Consider the following 9,254-nt stretch of genomic DNA (forward strand, 5'->3'; position numbering starts at 1 on the left):
GTCTCATTTAACCCCTCGACGGACCCATGTCTCCAATTTTTCCCTTTTACTGCGTTAATTTCATTCTCCCTCCCTATTTCAAAACTCTAGCCATTTTCTATTTTCCCATTCTTTCCCATTTAAACTGTAGTCGTATCCGTTTTAGCTCTAGGAATTTATTGTCGCCTTTCCGCCACTACCATCGTCAGCGTGCTGGCATATACGATACAAGATATACAATGTATGTATTTAATGGCATACTCGTTTGAATTTAAATTTTGACTTTGAATTTGAAAACCCCCTCTCAAAAGTTTAATTTAAAATTTCTATAACCATGACTGCCTGGAGGGTGCAGCGAAAGGCTGTCAGTCCCGGTCTTGCAGCGAAAGGCCGTCAGTCTGGTGGGTTGGCGATCATGGCAGAGGCGAAGGCGATGCCAAGATCTCAAATCCTCAGCGCGGTGGCAGCACTACTTTTGAGATGCAAAGGACTTCTCAGGCATTGCGCTCACGGCTACAGTGTGGGATGCTAGCATTGTGTTGTGAAGTGTGGGAGGCTAGCAGTGTGTTGTGAAGTGCCCGTGTTTACAGGTTAGAGTTACAGACAATTTGTTATTTTGTGTTGCAGGTCTATCATTTATTTATTCACAGAGTTTAAAAGAATTTGTTGTAATTCAAAGAGCAATTTTCTTGGATAAATCAATGGCGGAGAAGGCAGCTGTGAGCATGCGGTGGATGGAAATTTCTCCGGAGGGGATAATATTATGTTTCTCCGGAGAGAATACTATTATGTTCACAGACTCCGCAGAACTCTCTGAGCGGAAAGCGGCTGGACACAATTGCGGAGGAATGCACTCTCACCAACGAGGAGTTCCTTGTTGACCTTCAGTCTGGGGTTTTTGATAATATAAGTAACCTGGAGGTCATGGATGGTAAAAATGGAAAGAATACACATAGAGAGTTTTACATTTTTATTCAATCCTGATCTTATCGTTTTAGTTTTTGTAAATAACTCGAAGCCAAGGCAGATTTGTACAGTATATGTGGCCACTACCACTACCAGACAATTTGTGTATATATTCGCAATTGCAGTACAATATATTTATTGTTTATATGGTTTTATCTTTGTAAATAACTCGAAGCCAAGGCAGATTTTTACAAAATATGTGGCCACTCCTAGGCGATTTGTGTATATATTCGCAATTGTAATACAATATATTTATTGTTTATAAAAATCCAGTTTCCAATCGTTTTCCTGTTTTTAATGATGGAAAGGTGGGATAACTATCTTCTACCGTAATGAAATATTTAATTGGCAAATCATTTTGCAAAAATAATGTTGACTCCAGAGATAATGCTCTGCCAGAAACCAAAATCCAAATCCACAAATCTAAATTCAGTTTAGATGTAAAATAAATCCGTTTAGTTTAAATATTAACTTACAGGTGGTTGGATATATTCTTATGGTGATAGTAGCTAAATTAACCAAAATCCAAATCCACAAATCTAAATTCAGTTTAGATGTAAAATAAATCCGTTTAGTTTAAATATTAACTTACAGGTGGTTGGATATATTCTTATGGTGATAGTAGCTAAATTGGACCATAGGCACGGCTCAAGGTATTTAGATATATTACGAATTCAGTTGAGATTAAAATAAGAAGTTCAACTGACTTTGTCACAGTCTCAGTCATAACAATTCACTATTAAACCGCCAAAATTTTGCACAATTTGAGTCATAACATCCCACTATTGAACAAATCCTTCTTCCAAAATGATTAGATTTTATAACTAAATAAAATATTATTTTAACGCATTTGTTTTTCCAATTTACAATTCAGTGCCTCGATTTCAATGTGTTTTTTCTTGGGAGATTGTTTTAAAAAAGATTCCATTTGGGAGAAATATTCCATATAACTTTGAACTATAACATGGAAAAATCTTTGTATACAAAACAAATTAACAGGGTATGGTATCGTCTGCATATTCAATCATCGTATCTCTACTGCTTCCATATCTGAATGTTGATTTTGTGCAGTGAAACATTCTGCCATGTTCAGGAATTTATGAGCTACAATTCGGATCTATTTAGTCCAAACACTTCCAACATGGGTGAGCACCCTCCATTTTTTGTTTTTAAACTTATGTTTTAAGTTTTAACTTTAATCTTTTTCCAAAGCTATGTTGTAAGATTCAATTTTAATTTATGGTAAAAAAAACTAGATAAATATTTATAATTTTCAAAACAATGATTTTTTCAAAAGATTTGATTTAATTTAAATTTGAGAAATACAAAAGATTATTTAAATTTTCCTTAAAATTTTATTTTTATATTTTATAACAAAATCAACATAATTTTAATGAGTGAGATGATTAAAATTTTAGAAATTTAAATGAAATTTAAATATAAGCCTAATATTTTTAACTTTAAATATAATATTTTTATCTTCAATCAATATATCTTCTCAACAATAAAATTATGATTAATAAATTTATAAAATATATATTTTCAATAATAATAAAAAAACTAAATTGTAAAAGTATATTTTAATCAAACTGTATTAAAAATTATTAGCATATTTACTATTTATTATTAGTAAAGATTTACTATGATTTAAAAACCTTACACATAAAAAAGACATCATAAAAATATCACAAATAACAAAAATCCACCTTAATTAAAATAATTTTTATATCAATTATCTGTCTCTCTTTGCATATTCCATACAAGGAATATATATGTTTCGAGGGATTGTTCACACAATTAGGCTTGGGGCCATTACAAGAAATACCCCTTATGAACTCAACATGTCGCATTTGAGAATATAATTATCGGTGGTCATAAAAATATTGTTATCCTTGGTCATGGATTCAATTTGGTATGGTCATCACCCTTTGACGGTTTAGAGGCTTGAGGTTTCCGTGACCCATATATTTTTCCATGATATTTTTATGCAATCAAGTCCATTTGAACACATGATAACTCCATTGTAATTTTCCTTACTTTTCTTATCCCACTATCAATAATGATAACAATTCTGATTACACTTATTGTTGATATTAATCTTTTTTACTACTCCCTTCATTAGGTCCATTGAACATTCTAATCCCACCATTTACATTGCAACCCTTTATACTATTATTGCTAGTAAATAGGGAGCTGAAATAGAGAAATAATAATTTCTATCCTAACATCCACACTCATACTTTTATATTTGCACTACTTATTCCTCAATAATGATGGTAGCAAGAATAGCGATAGTAGTAGAGATGGTAGGATCAAAAGGTTCAACACCCCAGAGATGGGAGAACCAACAAAAAATTTATATCAATAATGATTATAATCAGTGTTGTTGTCATTATTGACAATGTGAAAAGTGGAGTTAGGAAAACTTGTGAGACTCTAGAAGAAAGAAGAAAAACATAAATTCTTCATGCTTTTTGGGATGAAGCTAATGTTATGTGAAAAGAGGTTGATCAAAACATTTGCTGAATAGATAGAACTATCATGCAATACGTTCCTCAAGTTATCATATTATAAGAACATATCAATAATGATAATAATTCAATGTGACCAACTCACAAGACTTGCATATTTACATGGAAAAAAATATTTCCAATGCTATATGATATTTAATGCACTCTAAGAGCTTGAGGGGATAACCATGGTTGTTCTCTTAGATGTTGGATACCCTCTTTCCAATACAGAATTGCATACATACATGGACATACATAAGATTCCTACGACGCAACAACTCTAGGAATTTTGTGCAGCTTCCACCTTGATCACCACTTCCACCATCAGACCGTAGAAATGATGGCATATACAATACAAGATATGCAATGTAATCATTTAATTGGCATACCCGTTTGAATTTGAATTCTGAGTTTGGATTTAAAAACCCACCCTCAAAATTTTAATTTCTATAACCGTGACCACCTGGAGGGTGCAACGAAAGGTTGTCAGTCCTTCTCTCTCAATAGTGCAACAAAAGGCAGTCTCGTGGTGGTGATGGCAATCATGGCGGACATGCACCTGCAAAATACATGCTCAACTTTTTCATTCGTACAAGAAAACATGCATGCATCATTTGTAACATCAACTCTGTGAAGTCTAGTCTTCACAACCAAGCCTTGTTGGAGTCACCCCCATCTTGTTCTTGAAAAAAAATAAGATTTCCATATAGATTGGCACCTCAAAAATACATGCGCAACCATTTTATTCCTACCGGAAAGTGTATGTGCATCATTTGTTCGTCAACTCTGTGAGCCTAGTCTAAAAAACCAAGCCTTGTTAGACCCACACCAACACATTTTTCTTCAGAAAATATTGAGATTTCCAAATACATTGGCACCTCCTTGGCCTCTGTTCTTCAATATCCTTCACCCCCCTATTTTGTTCAAGCATAGAGAAACTCTGAAGGTCATAAATCTCCTTCCCACTACTCCACATACAATTCCTCTCGGTAGGACATGGCCCATGGAGTTCCATCATAAAAAAGACAACTTAGGAAGGACTTTTGATTCTTGAGCTTGGTTAATATCATGCCAAGTATACCATTGTTTGTGTTCATGGTTCTACAAAGAACTCCAATATAAAAGTTCTTTTTTGGCCAATATTTTACCAACAACCATAGTTGAGAGGAGAAGAGACAATAGTAATAAATGTTCATTTCTATGAGAATTCGATCAACAACTGTAACCTTCCTAGTAACCAAAAGATCAAGATTACTCCATGCTTGAGATTTTCTTTCGAACATGACCACTATCCTCATGGATTGACTAGTAATAGAGAGCTTCATATCAAAGGGAATGCCCAAATATTATATGATATCCTTAAGCTTTATACAAGTTGTTTTAGAAAAATAGGGTTTGAAAGTATGATATTCAGGCTTATTCTTCTTGAGGCTCACAAAAAAAAATCCACTAATCTTCGATAGAACAAGCCATAGCACATGTTCAGTATGAAGTTCCATTCAATCTTATCAAAATCCTTTTCAAAATCAATTTCTAGTAAAGGAGAAATTTGGCTAGTCACCTGAGCTAATTCAATTATAAGATCATATGGAATTAATCTTCATTTAAGCATGCAATTTACTCCTTTCTAATTATCATGGAAACCAACAACCTAGGATCTTGATCGATGATTTGGCTAGGATTTTGTAGGAGACATCAAGGAGAGAAACAAAATGCTTCTTTGTTACTTCCAATGGAAAGTTTGCTTGAAGAAGGACATGAAGATGAAGGAACTAGAAGTGATTTTGAAACCACTAAGATAAAAAGGATGATTTAGCGCATGGTTTTGTATCTTCATAGGATATATATGAACCATCATATGAATCAACACTGGACTCAGTTAAATCTAGTAATATCAAGGAGATTTCCAACAATGTCATAGTATTGTCTGGATCTACAGTGATTGGGGCAGATGAGAGGATGATTTTGGAAATTCCAGCAATGATGGTCCATCCATTAAGATTAGTGAGGGGAAGATTTTAGGTAATTTTTTTTCCACTGAAGTTCTCTGTAAGGAACCTCTTCTGTCACCAAAAGGACAACTTCTCTAGATGGAAGGAAGACCTATGTCGAGTTGAGCCCTGAAGACTCACTTTCTTCCAAAATCATATGATCCTGAAGAGTCCAAGCCAAGAACTAGGTACTGGTTCACAGTGAGGCTAGAAGAGCTAATATTTTCATTGATATGGCTGAAGAACATCTCTGCAGAGATATGCTTGTTGTTCTTGATTAATTCGAGAAGGTGGTGACCCCGAAGAAATATAAACTTAGAAAAATTCTTAACCGTCTCCATTTGAAGAATGCAAGGGATTATTTAAGAGAGACATAATTGTTGAAGGAAGAGATGAGAAATCAAAATAAGGTAGGTGCGGATCAAAATTTTTCAATGATTCAAAGCTTGATTGGCTTCATGCACTATTGCAAGTGTGTTCTATTTTGGGTTACATAGATGGAATTTGATGCAAAATGACAACCATCAAGTGAACATAGAGTTTCCAAAGGAGACTCCAAGGATGTCCCTGTTATTCCAAATGATTTTAGATGTCTGATCTCACATGATTTGATGAGAGAAGCAGTCATTGTTTCTACTGGGAAAATGTATGAACTAGCCTCCATTACCAAATGGATAGAGGAAGGACACTTTACTTGTCTAAACAATGGACAGAAACTTTTTGACACAAATCTTATTCCAAATCATGCTCTCCGTAGCCTTATTATTCAGTATTGTGATGCACATAACATCCCTTTTTAAAAACAAGGAAACAACAAGAAAATTTCATTAATGGAAAGCACTATGAGTGCTAAGCCATCTATAGAAGCTACAAAGATGACTGCAACATTCCTTGTATAAAGTCTTAAGAGCGTTGCAACATAATTCTTCCTCACTTCGATATTGCATCTATAGAAGTTGCAAAGATGATTGGAGTGTTCCTTGTATAAAATATTTCTATAGGATCTTTTGAATCAAAGAGGCAGGTTTCTTATGAAATAAGACTTCTTGCTAAAAACAACATGGGTTATAAAAATTTCATTGCAAGAGGCAAGAAGAGCCATACCTTTGGTTGTATCACTGCTATCTTCCCAAGATCCCAAAGCTCAAGAAAATGTGGTAATTTCACACCTAAATTTATCTATTTATGAGAGGAACATAGCTAAAATCATGCAATCTGGTGCTTTACTATTGATCATCAACATTCTCAGCAATGGATGAAGTAAGGAAGTGAGGGAGAATTATGTTGCAATGGTCTTCAACCTTTCCTCTGTTGATGAATATAATAAATTAATTGGAGAGAGGCCAAAATCCATTCCAACCTTGATAAATCTTCTCTAGGATGGAACTGTCAGAGGCAAGAGGGATGCAACTACTACCTTGTTTAATCTTTTAGTTTTTCATGGAAATGTTTCACAAGTAATAGAATTTGGGGCAGTTCCTCTATTAATTAATGCATCAGAAGGTGACATATTGAGTTTTACAGACAATGCAATTTATGTTCTTATTGTGATTGGGAATCAACTAGAGGGATTTCTTGTAATTTGTGAAACCTCTGCAATCCCTCTAATTCCCAGCCTTCTAAGATTGATTTCTACTTCACCTAAATGCAAGGAGAATTGTGTTACTATTTTTCTATCCTTGCGTTGCAATGGAAGAGACAAAATTGTAATAAACTTGTTGAGATTGCCATCATTGATGCGTTCTTTGTATAATCTTCTTACATTTGGTACTCCTAGAGAAAAAATGAAAGCTAGATCTCTTCTCAGACTTCTTCACAGATGGGAGCCTTCGGGATCTCCCAAACAATTCTCTGATATGAGACTTAAAATTCAGTCAATGTAGTGCACTAGCATCGAAGTGTTTGGTTCAATTTCGATTCTTTCCTTAATTTTTATGGAGACTCTTATTTTTTTCTGTGTGAAGCACCTGCCACTAATTCGTTCTGCTGCTCATCTTTTACTGCTATAGTACATTCTTTTAGTTTGGCCAACAAGGATCAAAATAAATATAAACATGTTTATTATTCAACAACTTTATGTATTGTACAATGTAGACAAATGTAATTTTAGCATGTCTTGGAATTAAACTGAGAAGAAAACGACGTTATTTATTTTGTTAGTATTTGTTTCTGGACCATGGCTTAAGAAATAGTCAAGTGTCTAGCCCTACATAATGGATTCCTTCCTAATGCATATTTTGTGGAAAATAGAGTCCTGACATTGAGGAAAAGTAGTAGTAGAAATATAGTGTAGAGGGAACCCTGTAAGGGATTGCATTGTTGATCCATGGAACCATATTTTAGCTCTCCCAAGAGATTCAAATGGTTATATTACAACTCTAAATAGACCCACAATTTTTCAATGTGAGTGTATTTGGCTTGTCTTCCCCCATTGTCTTTTTCTTCTGCTTCGTGTACATTGACATCAGGGAAATACCTGTAGGGTTTAGGATTCACAAAGAGGAAGGGAAACACAATCTTTTTGCAGAAAATTCTTCTGCTATGGAAGAGGCCTCTGGTATTATGAACATCTTGGATCTTCCCAAGCTTGAGTATTCACAGAGTTTTAATCAATGTTACTTGCATGTTGGATCATGAGTTTGGGATGAATCATATCCCCTTTACCAGGCCCTCTATTTCCCTTTTATTGATCCTAGGTTTCGATGCCAAGAGAACAAGAGGCTAGATAAATTTTACATGAAATGGCAGTGGAAACCTTTGGGCTACAATATTCCCTGGTCAATAGATCTCTTCCCTAATGTTAATATTAGTTTGGAGAAATAGATTACTTGAGATTGATCTAGAATTTCAATTAGTTTGGAGCTGCATTTCAAGCTATAGTAGGAACATGGTTACCTAATAATAATGTAGTGCCCTCAGTTTTTCCAATTAAAATCAAAATTAATATTCATACCACGAATAATATGAAAGAGTTGCATGACAATATTCTATTCCCTATGTTGTTCTATTCAAGAAGGAAAAAAAAGAGACCAATGGTAGTCTTATTTTATGTTGATGTTATGTGATTCAAGAAAGTTCAGACCGAGACCAATGGCATTCTTATACTCACATTGTTTGTTTAATTTGATTGGTAGTCGTTAACTAATTTTTTTCCCTTTGATGTCAGAATTTTAACAAAGTTTCAGATTGAATACCATTAGATTTTTAAAGAGAATTTAGCATAGTTTGGTAACCTTTGTGGGAAAATTTATATTTTGTGTTTGAGCTAATTTCCTTTTATGTGATATCAAATTCAATGCAAACAACATGCTAAATAGGATACGAAACTATCAAGCAGTCTTTGTTGGTGATTAGATCGAAAGAAACAATGGGAACCACTCATTTGCATTCTAGTAGAGGCCGCTCCAAACGAACTCCAAATATATGAGGTCAATGGAAGCCCCATTTCAAAGAACAAGGGAATTTTGTCCTTCAAATTCGAGGAGTTCAATTGCACTATGGAATATTATAGGGCACCATTTTGGGTTCTGCAAGTTTGTCCTCCTAAATCTTTTCCCCTAAAGTTAGAATTACACTAAAATTGGATTTGGTTGACTGGACATCTTAGTATTCAAAGGATGCAGATATTCTAGTCTTCAACATAGGGCATTGGTGGAACTTTGAGAAAAACCTTCAGAAGGTAAGATTTTATTTTACAGTTTGACAATAATGAAATTGCTCCATTTGGATTCTTTGCTATTCAGTTGAAGGCCTTAATCATGGAAGACTACATAGTTTATGTTGGTTGTATGTTCAGGCCCACAAATAA

General features: G+C 34.3%; 1 pseudogene; it reads left to right on the plus strand.

Moving 5' to 3' along the window:
• The first annotated feature begins 313 nt into the window (after positions 1–313).
• Positions 314–9,254, plus strand: LOC149179800 (protein trichome birefringence-like 10; annotated as a pseudogene).

This window comes from Pinus tabuliformis, chromosome 3_2, assembly GCF_031772625.1.
Source record: "Pinus tabuliformis cultivar Carrire ecotype Pingquan chromosome 3_2, CPIR1, whole genome shotgun sequence".
Classification (NCBI taxonomy): Eukaryota; Viridiplantae; Streptophyta; class Pinopsida; order Pinales; family Pinaceae; genus Pinus; species Pinus tabuliformis.